The following is a 15,401-nucleotide window of genomic DNA, read 5'->3' as shown; positions in this document are numbered from 1 at the left end:
CAATACCACATGTTGGAGCGAATATATTGGGTTGGCCAAAAAGTTCATTTGGGTTTTTCCGTACCATCTTAATGGAAAACCCGAATGAACTTTTTGGCCAACCCAATAGATGCACAGTATTTCTAATAGATGGCAGTAAGAGTCTAAATTGCTACAACTACTTTGAAAAACATACGGCACTCTCTCATAAAATTGTACACACAGACATTATCTATGACTCAACAATTCCACTCCCAGGAGAAACTCATATACTTACATTCAGAGACATATGTAGGAACATCCATAGTGACACCATTTTTAGACAGCAAAAACCTGGAAACAATCCAGTATGCATCAAGAGGAGATTAGATGAATGAACTGTTTATGTTCCCACAAAGAAATATTGTACAGCAGTTAAAATGAATAAATTACATCAAGATATGACAATATACGTAAAACTCAGAATTTTTAAGTTAAAAAATCCTAAAAGATAACATAAATATGCATATTTATAAAATACACATAAATATCTATAAAAATCTAAAACTCTGTCTATATATCTTTGCATACAATTTTTAGGAATATATGTAGTTTAAATCTATGCAATTTAACCTAAGGAAATGATGAACACAGGATTCAGATGGCAATTCCATTATGTGAGTGGCGGGCGGGAGAATGGTTTGTATAAGATCACATACGTAAATTTAAGTTATCATCCACGTTCTGTTTTTCACAGAGTGATGATTTCCCAGGTTCTTATTATATTATAAAACATAGATAAATTAAAAAACAGACAAATACAAACATATGCATATCTAACTAAGTGAATAATAAAAGAAGGTCATGCCTGGGCCAACAATGATTGTATGTTAGGAACCAAGGATGAAGATTAATCCTTAATCCTGTGCCTCTGCCATTAGGTGGTATGATAAGCATTTGCTGTGTGAAGCCCATATGCATTGCTATTAGCAACAGGCAGTAGGAATATGGAGAAAGTCCGATGGCAAACTTTAAAGAACACTGGGGGTGAATTAAGTAGTTCTTTGTCTTTACTGTGTACCTCCTTAAATACTTTATTGATACTTTGCTCTTTATTAATTCCATAAGGTTCACTGAATATCACTTTGCCTCAAACTTCTGCAAAAATCTACTGGCTGTGTGGGTTGATCTATTCCTGGGAGTATCAACACTCTAATAAACCTGGATGTTTTGAGCTGTTTGTAAGAGCAATTGGGCACGGTTTGAAAACCCTGGAGGAGGAAAGAGCAAATTAAGTTTAGAAGGTATTATTACCTTTTTTCTCCAAGTACAACTCCTAGACTAAGAAGGAGTCAGATAACTTCATCTTCCTTCCCACTTTCCTGGGTGATGAGGAAAATTTAAAGTGTGTGTCTCAAAACAAAGCTTTTTCTTTTAAAAAGTTTAGGTAATTCTCTGGGAGGTAACATACAAAGGTAGATGTATTTCTATAGAATAACAAGCATTCCTAAAACTATTCGTGAAATAAAACTATTTGTGCAACAATTATCATTGTAGATAGCAATTAGAAAGGTGATTTTATTCTGGAAAATTTTCACATTTTAAAATCCAGAGAGATAAATAAAAGATACATGCTTTTATTCATACCATTCCTCCAATCTACTTGTTGGATTATTATTCATCTTTTTGAGTGTAATGCTCACAGGTGCAAGGTCAACTGTGGGCTGGCTAGACGGCTGTGTTGAACTTACCTGTGTTTAGTCACGTCTGGAATCAGCTGACTCTTCACTGGGGCGACTACTCTCATCCACATTTCTCATCCTGCAACAGGCTGGCCAGGGCATGTTCCCATGGTGACAACAGAGGCCTAAGAGGAAAGCAGAAATACGGAAGACTCAGTGGTGGCACACCAACAGCTGGCAAGTCACATGGCCAAATGCAACCTTAATGGAGAACAGCATTACAATGTGTAGATACAGGAAGAGGAAATAATTGGGGCTAGTTTTGCAATCTACCACTGGCACTTATGTCTGTAACCTTAATCAGTGGTCTTTGAATAATAAGGCCAATTTTTGCCACCTCACATCCCTTCCCACTTCATCATAGTATTTTAGGTTCTCTCACCTAATCCCCATGAAGGTTGTTTCACCCTCAAGGCCTGAGGGAAAGAATTTTAGCAGTGTGTTGGCTAGGTTGGTAAATACTGGCATCTATTTCTAACTTGACAAGCATCACTTAATTTTTGTATTATGGGTGGTCATTATTTCAGATAAATATGTCTTCTTCAGAAATGATATGTCTTGAGGTTAATAACATGTTTTAAATATCTGAATTTTTCTCATAGAATTTAACCTGCTCATAGTAGGTGCTCAATAATCAGCACTTGTTTAATGGATATGTCACTTCTGAGGTGAACAAAGAATCTTTTATTTCAAGGATAAAAGTCCAGGCTAAAGATAGAGTATCCAAATATGGACTTTCTAGAGGCAGTACAGAAACATATTGGCTAAGAAAAAAGGCTAAAGCATTTAATTAAATATTAATTTCTTTTTTTCTCGATGGAACACTTTTTTAATTGACCTAGCAGAAGCTTATTATGAAGCGTAGAAAAAGCAACTGCTGTTATTTTAAAACAGTGGTATTCTATGCTGGCTTCAAACTAAACTCACCTGGGGAGATTTTTAAACAATACCAATGCCGGGGATTCACCCTAGATCAATTAAATCAGTATTTCTGGAGGTGAAGTCTAAGGATGGATATATTTAAAAGCTCCCTAGATGATTCTAATGTGAAGCCAAGGTTGAGGACAGATGCTTTAAACTCTTCTAAAAATACCAACAAGAAAGTTTGGAAATTGAGCAATACACCTGGAAGCAACACATGGCTGTTAACTTGGATACTGCTAAACAATCCTGGCAGATGAAACAGTATCCTAATTAATTGGTCTTCCTAAGTCCATTATGGGCCTTCACCTGGCAGCATTTTCAAAACACAGATTTTGGAAATGCTGAATTTCAGTTATTATAAAGTAGTTCATAGATGCTGGCCAAGCAAACTTACAATTTGACTTGTATTGTGATATAAAATTGATTTGATATCACTGGGATGTAGATCTCCAGATGAGAGCTGACAAAGACCAGCTGAGGCTTTAGCTAAATGATGTGTGAGAGCACTGGAAGACAACTGGAAACTAAAGAGATGATAAAAGCTTTCAGGTATGTGAGTTTATCAGCTACCTTCTGAGACTCTCTCACTGTAGAAGAGAACTCCCTGGCTCAAGGCCTTCTTTTCCATCTTAGGTGCAATCAAGGCTAGTGATATTCTGTTAAGTATTGTCTCTGCTTATTTTTGGAGGTGAAGTTGGAGAAAAGTGGGAGCCAGTAGGTATATCTTCCATCCCACATTTATATATACTCTGGTCTAAGAAGTATTCTTATTCTCACTTGCATACAGTGGCACAGGCATGATTTATTAAGGGAGTGTGGGCCATAACTTGAAACCCTGTGGCCACATGGGATTGTACTTACTGCTCCATAAACTGCTGACCCTGACTGAAATTCCCTGACCCCATCTCTGGCCGCATTCTACCTTTTACCCAGAGCAGAGTGTCTGTGGTAGGAGAAACGAGGTATGAGGCTATACTTTAAAGTCAAGGTAAAATCAGGTTTTAAATTCTAAAAAATTCAATTGGATTTGGCAGTTCCAACTTCAGGGAATTCAAAATAACTCATGATGAGATGGTATCAGACTGGAATGGAATATATTGGCAAAATATAAATGCGTAAATAAAACAATCAAGGGTTATTGAGCTATTGAAAAGTGTGAACAAATTAAAAATTCCACTAAGACTGGACTAGAGAAGCGATTCTCCATATCAGCCTCAAGAAATTCTCCAGAGAACAAGTGTCCCAATGTCATATACATATAGAAAATGCTGCAAACCACACCCCCTTCTTAGAGTGTCACTGTATAGATGATCAGAGTAAAGGCCCAGAGATATAATACAGTAAATAAGAAGGTTTGAGCTTGCTTATTCCGGAGTTTAAAGTGAGAGCACTTTGTCATATGCCGATTACATCTTGGGGAGCACTGAACTGGTACTGTTCATGTAATTAATCACAGAGAGGTATATAAATTAAATGAACTACAAAGCCGCACACTATGAGTAAAATTGGATAATTTACCCTTTTTTGAAATTCGCCAACAAATTTTAGGTGTGGAGATTATTTCATTCTTTTAATTTTCACCATCCACAAGAATATAGCTACTAGGCTACACTGCTAGATTTAAATCTAGGTAAAGTTCTCAGGCAACTTAGGGCAGAAATTCAAGAGTATGATATACAGGTCACTCACCTTTGAATGTAATCCAGGTTTTCAGTGTCTCTTGGCAAATATGGCACTTAGAATTTTACAATACTCTTTGTGCAGTTAAGCCAGAACAGGGCATCTATAATACAACTACAGTTGTCTGGTATCCGCAGAAGACTGGTTTCAGGACCCACTGTGGATACCAAAATCCACATATGCTCAAGTCCCATAGTCGACCCTCCATCTGTGAATTCCACATCCACGAATTAGACCAACCACAGATTGTATATTAAGTCTGTGATCTGCAGCTAGTTGAATACATGGTTGTGCAACCATGGATATGGAGAGCCGACTGTGTATCAAAAAAAAAAAAAAAATCCACACATAGGTGGACTCATGCAGTTCAAACCCATGTTGTTCAAGCGTCAACTGTATTTCTTTCTATAAAATAGTTTTCTCTCTCTCTCTATCCCTTCCTTTTTTCTTTCATTCTTGTACCCCTTCTGGTTTCCTTTCTTTCATTATTTTATGTCTTCTTTCTTTCTAAAAATAACCTATTTTACAACATCCTAATTCAAATCCTTTAGGCTCAAGTCCTTTAGAAATAGGTTCATTTAGATTCTGTTTTACTTGAAACCCGTTATTTCAAAATACAACTGTTGATACTAAAGTGGATTATTATAGTGTTTCTGTAACAGCTTACTCCACGTGTTACCACTAGAAAGAATTACTTAATATTGATGTAGTTTCATTAATAGCATTTGAATATGAATGTGTAGTAAATTATTTTATCTTGCAGATAAAAAATGAGGTTCCAGCTCAAGATGGTGACTAGGAAGATCCTGAACTCACCTCCATCCCTGGACAAACTGGGTCTACAGCTACCTATAAAACAATTTCCTCCTTAAAAAACCTAAAGGCTGGCTGAGTGATGACAATACACCAGGTAGATGAAGATGAACAACATATCAAAGTAGGTAGGAGAGGCTGGAACCCAATCTCACCATAAACCCCACCCCCTGGCATGGTGACCCACAACCAGGAGGGAACTCAAAACCCAGAGTTTCTCCCCGAGGAGGGAAAGGTTTGAACCTCACATGGGGCACCTCAACTTTTAAGACCTGCACCTGAGAGACAAGCCCCAGAGTTTTAAAACCAATGGGACTTATGTCCCAAGACATATAAGACTCTAGTGATCTCAGAAGCTGCTCTTACAGTGTTTGCATGCTCAGACTCACTGACCCCAGAGCCCAGCTCAGAAGCAGCTGATCGTGCCCAGACCTAAAATGAAGGAGGCTCATGTGCTCATATTAAAGTGTCGTCCTCAGGAGCACACACATCTAATTAAACAGACACATCTAGGAGTCTGCTGGAACACTGTCCAGGACAGAGACTGGCAGGTGCCATCTTTGCACTCTCCCTTTGCTGTATCTCCTGGGAGGGAGCTTTCACACATCTGGTGTAATGATTTTTGTGGCTGCCACCCAGGGGACGCCTCTAGACCATCTGATCCTGGAGGTCAGGGAGCTTGCATTCCTGGTCTCATGGGATTGTAATAATCAGTATCACAGAGAAAGGAGTTCATACCCCTGTCTGGTGCCCCGATTTTTGTGGTTGCTGCCAGGGGACACCTCTACATTGCCTGGCTCTGGTGGCCAGTGGGGCTTACGTTTGTGGGTCCAGTAGGACTGCAACCAATGGAGAAAAGGTTCTTAAACAGCTACCACCCCCAGGCCACAACAAGAGGAAAGAGACCCAAGAACTCCGTCTTTCTGTGAGAAAGGCCTATTAGGTAATCATGGCTGTTGCCTGAGGGTCAGGCTTCAGTTTTGGCACACATTGGTGAAGCCGCTGTGGAAAACAGTATGGAGGTTCCTCACAGAATTAAAAATAGAACTACCATATGATCCAGAAGTTCCACTTCTGGGTATCTATCCAAAGAAAACAAAAACACTAACTCAAATAGATATCTGTAGCCCCATGTTCACTGTATCATTATTTATAATAGTCAAGATGTGGAAACAATCTGAGCGACCATTGATGGATAAAGTAATTATATTATACACACACACACACACACAGGGGAATATTATTCAGCCATAAAAAGAATGAAACTTGCCATTTGTGACCACATGGATGGTCAGTGAGGGGATTATGGCTAAGTGAAGTAAGTCAGGCAGAAATAGACAAATACCATATGATGTTTATGTGTAGAATTTAGGGGGAAAAAACCCCAACCTCATAGATACAGACTGGTGGTTGCCAACATCAGGGGTGGTGGGTGGGAAAAAAAAAAGAATCCTGTAAGTCTCACTCATTTCATTTCTAGCACTCCATCCTAGGGAAAAAAATGATGAGAAATGTTTTTACACTAGACTATCTATTATACATATCTACATATCACCTCAACAGGGCAGTTTTGATAATAAACCACTCTTTGGATGTTATTTAGAGGAAGGGGTATTATAAAAGGCCATGGGATGACTTTTTAATGTCAGACAGAGTGGCATCAGTCAACAGGCAGAGCATAAATGAGTCTTTCTAAATGAATGTTAGGCAAAGGTAAAAGTATAAGGTGTGTATATAACATCATAGTAGTATACACACACACATATCATTGATAAAAGTGATTTCTGATTTAATATGTTTCTAATAAACAATATTCCTTTGGTAAAAGGTATATGATAACATCGAGAACTAATACACTTGTACGAACTACAAGCCTGACACTGTTTCAGATGCTCTGCATGTATTAGTTTAATATCCAAAATGCTTTTATGAGCTATAAAGAATATCAGTCCCCTGGCATCGTACCACTAGTCTACGCCAGTAGTGGTAGCAAAGATTTTTGGTGTGACCCCCTAGGTGGGACCTGAATGCAGACATAATAAATCCATAGACCATAAACTCACCCACTACACTATACTAGCTTTTGCTTTGAAAGTATACGAAGGATACAGACCTACCATTAAACACCCCAGCCATTGCTTCCATAACTATACTGGTACTTGTAATCACATCTCAAATTCTGTTTCCAAAATGTCACAATATGCCAAGAAATGTTTCTCTGCCTGCAGCTTTTACTGAAAGCTATATTTATATTGGTGCTTAGTCATGGTGACACTGCAACCAACAATTTTATATAGGTACAAAACACTGAAGTATTCTGAAATATATTTCGGCTGAAATCTCAAGAAATATGGGACTTAAATTACTTGAGTGGAAGATATGTTACATTTTATGATCAAACCCAGAAATGTTACATACAGAAATTACATTAGTTTTTAGGAAAAGGGAATTTTTGATTTCTATAAATATCTAGAAACTTATAAAACTCTGGGTTGTAAAACTGCAATTTTATGAAACAAATGTGATTTAATTCACAAAGACAAAACAATAGGAAAATTCATTTTAGTTGCTTGTAAATGTGGTAATTGAGAGAAATTTTGGCATGAATGATAAAAATCCCTTGGTAGCAAGGTATTTAAGTCACTGGTATGTGAAACAAAAAGATTCTCTTTGGACTTTAAGGCTCTTTAATCAGAAGGCAGGTAATATAATTAATGAAAAAATTTGGTAGGAAAATGTATTTGAATCAAAATTAAAGGAATTGACTGAAACATTTCACATAAAAAAGTAGAATTCACTAGTTTGAAAATGTATATGTTAAAGAATATGTTGCTTATACTTTAAACATTCTATGATTCTAGGAATGGGAACATTTAAAAAATCTGTGTGGTAATAAAGTTTTTAAAAATCCAAAATATGCTTTCCTACTGATAACTAGAGTTATTTAAAGAAGAATTCATGGAAATACATTTGTCCTAGCATAAAATGAAACTTAGAACTATTAATGCACAGATCATTTATAAACAAATGCCTATAGATTTTGAAAAATCCTAATTTTCTGATTATAATGATTCTTTATTCTGCAATGACTTGATGAATTCCACTACTGAATTAGTGAAACACAAATAATTTAGGTAAGCAAAGTTTTTTGTCTCAATATATTTTCTTATCTGTCCCAATTTCCAAATTCCCTATAAATTCAATGCTGAAAGACTTTCCTCCAGACTCTACCTTCTTAATTTCAATTAAGATACTTTGATTTATATATAAAAACAAACATTTATACAGTGAACCTACTTTTTAAAAAAGTTTCCTAAATAGTACAGTTTTAAAAATTATAAAATGATAAATGCCATCCTTCATTGTTTCCAAAAAAAATATGAGAAAAAGAAAATCAAAGTAGTCAATAAAATATTGACCATCATTTCTCAAATCTACCAAATTGATGAAATAATTTGAGGAAGACTGAATCATTTTATTAAATGACATATCCTTTCATAATTTAATGAAAGACTACTATAACATGAAAAATGAATACTGATGGAAATCCTGTCAATGCAGCTCCAAGAAACTATGGTTTGTTTTTACAAAATACAAAATAATGCAATTATCTTTAAAAACTAGTCATGGAGGGATAAAGAAAGATAGAATTTTCCAGAAAATGGCATGGTCCCCAAACTTTTCTAAGGTCCCTAGCCTGTCAGAAAGTGACCTTTCTTACTACCTGTGAGACTGGGACCTTATAAACCAGATACCAAGTCAGTTTTCTTAGGAGGGCTTTGTAGTCATTTGGTCAGTATATGAAGTCAATACTTGTTCTTTAAGAGTGGGCTTATTATGCCTGATTTGATGAGAATCACTTGCAAATATGATGTTCTAAGTATGCCCATGATTGCACAAGCAATTTGTTCAATTATATATCTGGGAATAAAGGAGGACAAATTCTTATTGAACCTGTACAAATAAATAAATAACACTGCTATGAAAGGTAAGGGCACTCAAGTAAAAAGTACTATTTGTTTCTGAACTGTGAGAGGCCAGTGAGAATCAAATAACATTAAAACGTTTCATTTTGCTTTACAGAAGCACAGTCTACTAGATTAAGTGTTAGGAATAGCTTAAGAAAAAATGCATGAGACTTCCTTCCATAACATTAAAAATGAAACATTAAAAAAATAATTCCAATAATGTTCCAAACAAATAACTATAATAAGATTGTTTTCCTCAGTCCTAAATGATGAATTTTGTTTCATCGGGACTCAAGTCAGCAATCTGCTTTCACAAAGTCTGTTTGCTTCTGGACTAAAAAGGGTCCTAGAAATCCTGACTTACTCCATAGCATAAACTCAAAGTTGTTAAGCAATGCCAACTGGGCAGCTTGTAGCCAAAAGTCTATTCTTTGACGTATCAATAGTTCAGAGTACCTGTTAGAATCCCTTCCAAGAGGCTCTAAGACTGTCCTTCTTTGTTGAAGACACAAATTTTAGCTTCTAGATTATACCAGAGACTTGAGGCAAACACCTAGGAGCAGAAAAGCATTTGATGAGACTGAGAGGCTGTGGTTAATTTATCACAATGCTAATAATATCATAGTTTTCTATTGGGGTACAGTAAATAACTATTTCATAAAGATTTAATCAATAGTTCCTCTAAGCATAAGAATGCATTATGGCAGCATAGGCATTGGCAAATCTCTAAGCCTTCCCATAAAATGTAAAATCTCCATAATATTTACATTGATAATATTTTAACTATAAAAATTTAACCTTAGGAAAACCAAGTATCTCTTCTGATTTGACAATTTTGTTCACACAATTCTTACAATAATGTTAATTAAAATGGAGTTATCAAACAAACCTATTTATAGCATCTTTTCTTTTATAAGGTAAATAATAAATCCTTGTGATTTTCCAAGGGCCTCCTGGAGAATCTAAGATCTCTTTAAATATGAATGTTAGACTTGAAGTTTTATTTTTTTTCTCAACTTAGATCCTATCTTGGGCAAGTAAGATCAAAGGAACTGTCAAGATCTGATCAATTGTTTAAGATAGGATGATGGATGCATGAGAAACAATACCTGGTTACCTATTTAATCAAAATGACAGTAAAATATTTTTAAATAATTATTTAAGAAGGTAGCACAGTTGTAAGGAACTTTATCTTTCTGACAATTGAAGAATCTGTGCTGCTTTTGTTGTTAATTAAATAATAAAGCAAAACCGAAAACTATTTTGGTGAGACAGGGATTACCTACAGAAGGTAAATAATAACCTTTATCACTTCCTGTTAAGATCTCTAAGACACCTTAATCATTTTAACAAAGGTAAAAGTCACAGTATACTCTTGCATTTATATTTTGGGCAGTAAAAGTTTCAATGTTCTTTTTTTGTATAAATAACCTCATCTAAAACGAGCCAACTTTGGCAAAATTTTAATACATTTCATTGTTCCTTTTCATGCTGAATTATTATAAACTAAGTTGAGTAAAAACTACCTTTCTTTAAACCTTCTACAATTTTCTGTATCTCTTAAGATTTTGTCACTCACTAAACCGTTTGACATTCTGGAACAACTGGAACCTTTAAAACAAAATGACCCTCTTTTTCTCTTGATAAACAAAACCACATCCTATTACCATACATACTAAGTATATTTATCTTGGTACTCTTCCTCCTAATATAGTCTCAACCAACCATAATAATCGTAACTTTTAATAAAGAAAATGAACTTCTATTTCACAGAAAAATACTGAGAGGTCTATTATTTGAGAACTCTCCATCAAATACTTTAGCAGAGTAAGAAAACTCATTCCCTGCAGCCACACATAGCACTGTTACACCTTCATAAAGTACCTTAAATGAACATGTTCATTAACATTACCCAAAGATATAGCCACTGTAAGGCATATAAAAATAATAAGTAAAAGAATATAAACTTAAAATTATGTTTAGTCATCAATGTTTGAGTATTCACTTTTACTTAGAAATTATCTAGGCATCTAATCATTATCTATTAATTAACTCAATTTAATGTTAATCCAAATTTGTAAATTATATTTAAACTGAAACACTACAATACATAATCACTGTTGATGTAAAAAAGTGTCAGAATAATGATTCAATTTAGCCACACACAAACTAATCTCTTTCATAATTGTAAATGTTTTCCAGGAGTAATATTAACTTATTTGATCAGTAAACCAATATAAGAAGCCTAGAAGTTCAGATCAACTTGTCACTTCAAGAGAAAGCAAACCCAAACAAAAACAAAAACAAAATGCTTGGATTATAAAGCATACTGATAGATTCAAGGAAAAGACAAGAGAGTTACTATTTATTATTTTAGCCAAAACTACTAACCCAGTCTAATTTGTCTAAAGATTCATCTTAATTATGTAAACTTAGATTAAAAATGTTAAGCCAGCAATTTCTGTATTTTTCTGGTGTGCATTGCACATTTAGAGTTATTAGGTCAGGTGTTTTTTTTTTCCCTATGATTTTAAGGAAGAATATTAGATTTATATAAGGGCTCTTTTACCTCTATAAACAAATCAGAATAGAATTCCTTTAAGTTTAAGGGACATAATAATAGAACTTATTAATTCTCTATTGAAGTAGGAAAACATTTCCCACTGACTTCATGAAAGATAAAGTCCTTTTATCAAGTACAGGTGCATAGACACAGAGAGTACCTATAGCTTCTGTTCCATAACTTCAGCCACAGGGGAACATTAAACACTAAAACTCCCCAGTTAAAATCTCAGAGAGATGTTTTTCCTTCTAATTGGTACAAAATTCTTAATTGACATAAGCTCACAAACAGACAAACAAAAACCCAAAAAGATTAACAAACTATTCTCCATTATCTCTCTCACATCAGAGAATAGGATCTCTATCATTCATCTAACCTATATCACCAAATGATCAGACCATAAGACCAAATTTCCAATCGTTGCTGTCACCAAGAGAAAATAACTTATCAGTTGAGTGCAAAACAGAAACAAATATAAAAACACAAAATCAACAGAAAGGAAAAAAAAGCAACTTAGGAAAAATTGAGAGTCAGCAAAGTGGAAGTACTATTGTTATTTGGAATTCAATCCAGGAGTCAGGAGAAGACAGAGCTGGAACTAACCAGTCCAACATGGTTTGGTTTACTTGTCTCCATCAGGTCAGTCCACTGGGGCATCTCAGTGAAACCTCCAACATGGTTCGGGTATAATTTTCAAAAAGATAAAATCATTAATCTAAGGCAAATAGCCCAAAGATCATTTGAAAAGTTAGGCAGATAGGCAGTTTACCAAAGAAATGGTAGAATTAGATTCTTGGGTGAGATACGAAGCTTGTTAATGTCTAACACAGCCATAAACCATTAGGAATTATCTGTTCCAACAGACGGAAATGACTTTCATCTCTACCAGTTAACCTCTGCTCTACAAAACTATAAAATAGCCCAGATAACAGAGGCAAGCCCAGTAATACCTTTTCCCCATTTTCAAATTTCAGAGAATTTTCCTGACAGATTTCACCTATGTTTACCTCCACTGGTTGAGAAGAGAGTTAATATAATTTCAGGAAAGAAGTCGATGAAGCATGGGCTATGAGAACTTAGGGTAACTGTCTCTATCTAAAGCCAAGTTACCAAGGCTCCACCTGGATTTGAAGGAACAATTTACAGAATGTGAGGAATACCCTCACACAATTCTTAGAGCTAACGATCGGCTGAGCTAATTAAAAGAAGACTAAGACATTTTACAAACTAACTTACTCTCTTTAAAGAAAGTTAAGGAAAAAAATAATGTCTATAAAAGTCCTAGAATATCAAGTCTACCATCTTTGGACCTATAACAAAAATAATATACCCCCATATATTATATTTCTTCAGAAATTTTATGCATTGAAATATTAACCTCCTCACAACCCCCAACACCACCACTACTTGCTAAGGTCATCTAGGAAATTATGATACACTCAAGACCTATACCAATTTCTGGAAGCTTCTGTCCCTCTTTCTCTGGCCACCACCAGATCTGAAAGGTAACTGGATTAGAAAAAAAAATGTGAACATTATACTTAGTATATAGCTCTCATATAGAAACTCTGAGACAAGCATGTCTCAGATATATTGGGAAAGAATCAAAGATCATTCACACACATTAAACTAGAGCAAATAGATGGTATTCATGGAACTTCCCACTACCTTACTTGTGGATAAGGTGAAATGAAATATATATGCAAAAATTTAAAAACTTGGAAATTCAGGAGCATAATTTGAAAAAGAGGGGAAAAAGAGAAATAAAAATTATGACATAACCAACCAGCCAACCCAACAAAATCCCCAGAATAAATGATCTGCACTACAGAATAATTTTTACCAGCTTTACTGAGGCATAATTAACAAAAAAGGTATATATTTAAAGTGTATAACAAGATTTGACATACACAGACCTTGTGAAGTATTTACTACAATCAAGTAAATTAACACATACATTACCTCACAGTTCCCATTTTTGTGTGTGTGATTATAACACTTACGATCTACTTTTTTAGCAAATTTCAATTATACACTATTATTAACTATAGTCACCATACTGTACATTAGATCCTTAGAACTTATTCATATTCTAGTTTCAGGTTTGTACCATTTGATCAACACTTCCCAAGTTCCCCCAACCCTCAGCCCCTGGAAACCACCATCCGCCATTCTACTGTTTCTCATAGAAAAAGAGATGAGATTTGTGGTTATCAGAGGTGGGGGGTTGGAGGAGGGGGAATTGGGGGAAGGTAGTCAAAAAGTACAAACTTCCAGTTATAAGATAAAGAAGTACTAAGGATGTAATGCAGAACATGATGACTATAGTTAATACTGCTGTATGATATACAGGATAGTTGTTAAGAGAGTAGATCCCAAGAGCTCGCATCAAAAGGAGACTTTTTTTTTTTCTTTTTATTGTATCTATACAAGATGATGAGTGTTAACTAAACTTACTGTGATAATCATTTCACAATATATGTAAATCAAACCATCATGCTGCATACCTTAAACTTACACAGTGATGTACATCAGTTACTTCTCAATATACCTAGAAAGAAAATAAAAATAAATAAAATATTAAAAAAGTCAAGATCACAGTACAGAGTTTAACAAATGCTTAGTGACGACTGAAGATAAATGAGGGATCGGGAGGTTAAGGCCTAAGGATAATATGAAGAATAGAGAGGGAGAAATTTATCTCAGAAACAATAAAGTATAATTAGAGTTGCATTTGTTTACATTTTGGGAAAAGAATAAGTCCCAGTTTCTCCTAAATATTTGAGTGACCTATTTAAAACTGTAGAAACATTTTCTATGTGTTATCTCAAGTCTCTAACTTAAATACTGTATTGGAAGTCACCCATATTATAATCATGATTCCTTTAATTTTTATTTGATTTGTCTATCAATTCTCTGATTTCCACTGCTACCACTTATCTTCCATGTGATTGATCTAAAATAATTACAGCTTAGCAGATTTTATATTGTTACTGAATATGTATATAACTTTTATTGCAATTTATTTTTTTAAAAGCTTGCTTCACTGTTTTACAAAGAATTTTAACTTTTAAGCATGCCTCAATGTTTCATTTGCTTTCACTTACATTAAGATATACTAATGTCAGGTATATCTTTTGTAGATCAAAAGCAAAGCTAGATAATTAATGCATCCATCACCTCATTCAACAATGTCTATCAAATCATCACATTATACACTTTAAATATATACAATTATATTGGTCAATTATTCCTCAATAAAGAAAAAAGGGGAAAAAAAAACCCATTCCAGACACAAAGAAGCTAATTAAAAATAACAATTTAAAAAGCATCTCATGGGAATGGACTTGAGGATATGGGGAGGGGGTGGGGTGAGATGTGACAGGGTGAGAGAGTGTCATGGACATATATACACTACCAAATGTAAAATAGATAGCTAGTGGGAAGCAGCCGCATAGCACAGGGAGATCAGCTCGGTGCTTTGTGACCACCTAGAGGGGTGGGATGGGGAGGGTGGGAGGGAGGGAGATGCAAGAGGGAAGAGATATGGGAACATATTGTATATGTATAACTGATTCACTTTGTTATAAAGCAGAAGCTAACACACCATTGTAAGGCAATTATACTTCAATAAAGATGTTTAAAAAAAAAAAAAAACACCACAAAAAAAAAAAAGCATCTCACGGGACTTCCCTAGCAGTCCAGTGGTTAAGACTCCACACTTCCAATGCAGGGGACACGGGTTCGATCCCT

General features: G+C 35.0%; 1 long non-coding RNA gene across 1 annotated transcript; it reads right to left on the bottom strand.

Moving 5' to 3' along the window:
- Positions 1 to 256: 256 nt before the first annotated feature.
- LOC118888973 lies at positions 257 to 14,197 on the bottom strand. Its single transcript, XR_005018390.1, has 4 exons — positions 14,156 to 14,197; positions 9,542 to 9,638; positions 1,710 to 1,825; positions 257 to 312 (listed from the first exon to the last, which is right to left on the bottom strand). It is a non-coding gene; the product is annotated as an uncharacterized LOC118888973 (long non-coding RNA).
- Positions 14,198 to 15,401: the final 1,204 nt, after the last annotated feature.

Source organism: Balaenoptera musculus, chromosome X (genome assembly GCF_009873245.2).
Source record: "Balaenoptera musculus isolate JJ_BM4_2016_0621 chromosome X, mBalMus1.pri.v3, whole genome shotgun sequence".
NCBI lineage: Eukaryota > Metazoa > Chordata > Mammalia > Artiodactyla > Balaenopteridae > Balaenoptera > Balaenoptera musculus.
Note: the sequence above shows the minus strand (reverse complement) of the source record. Positions and strands in the feature narration are given on the sequence as shown.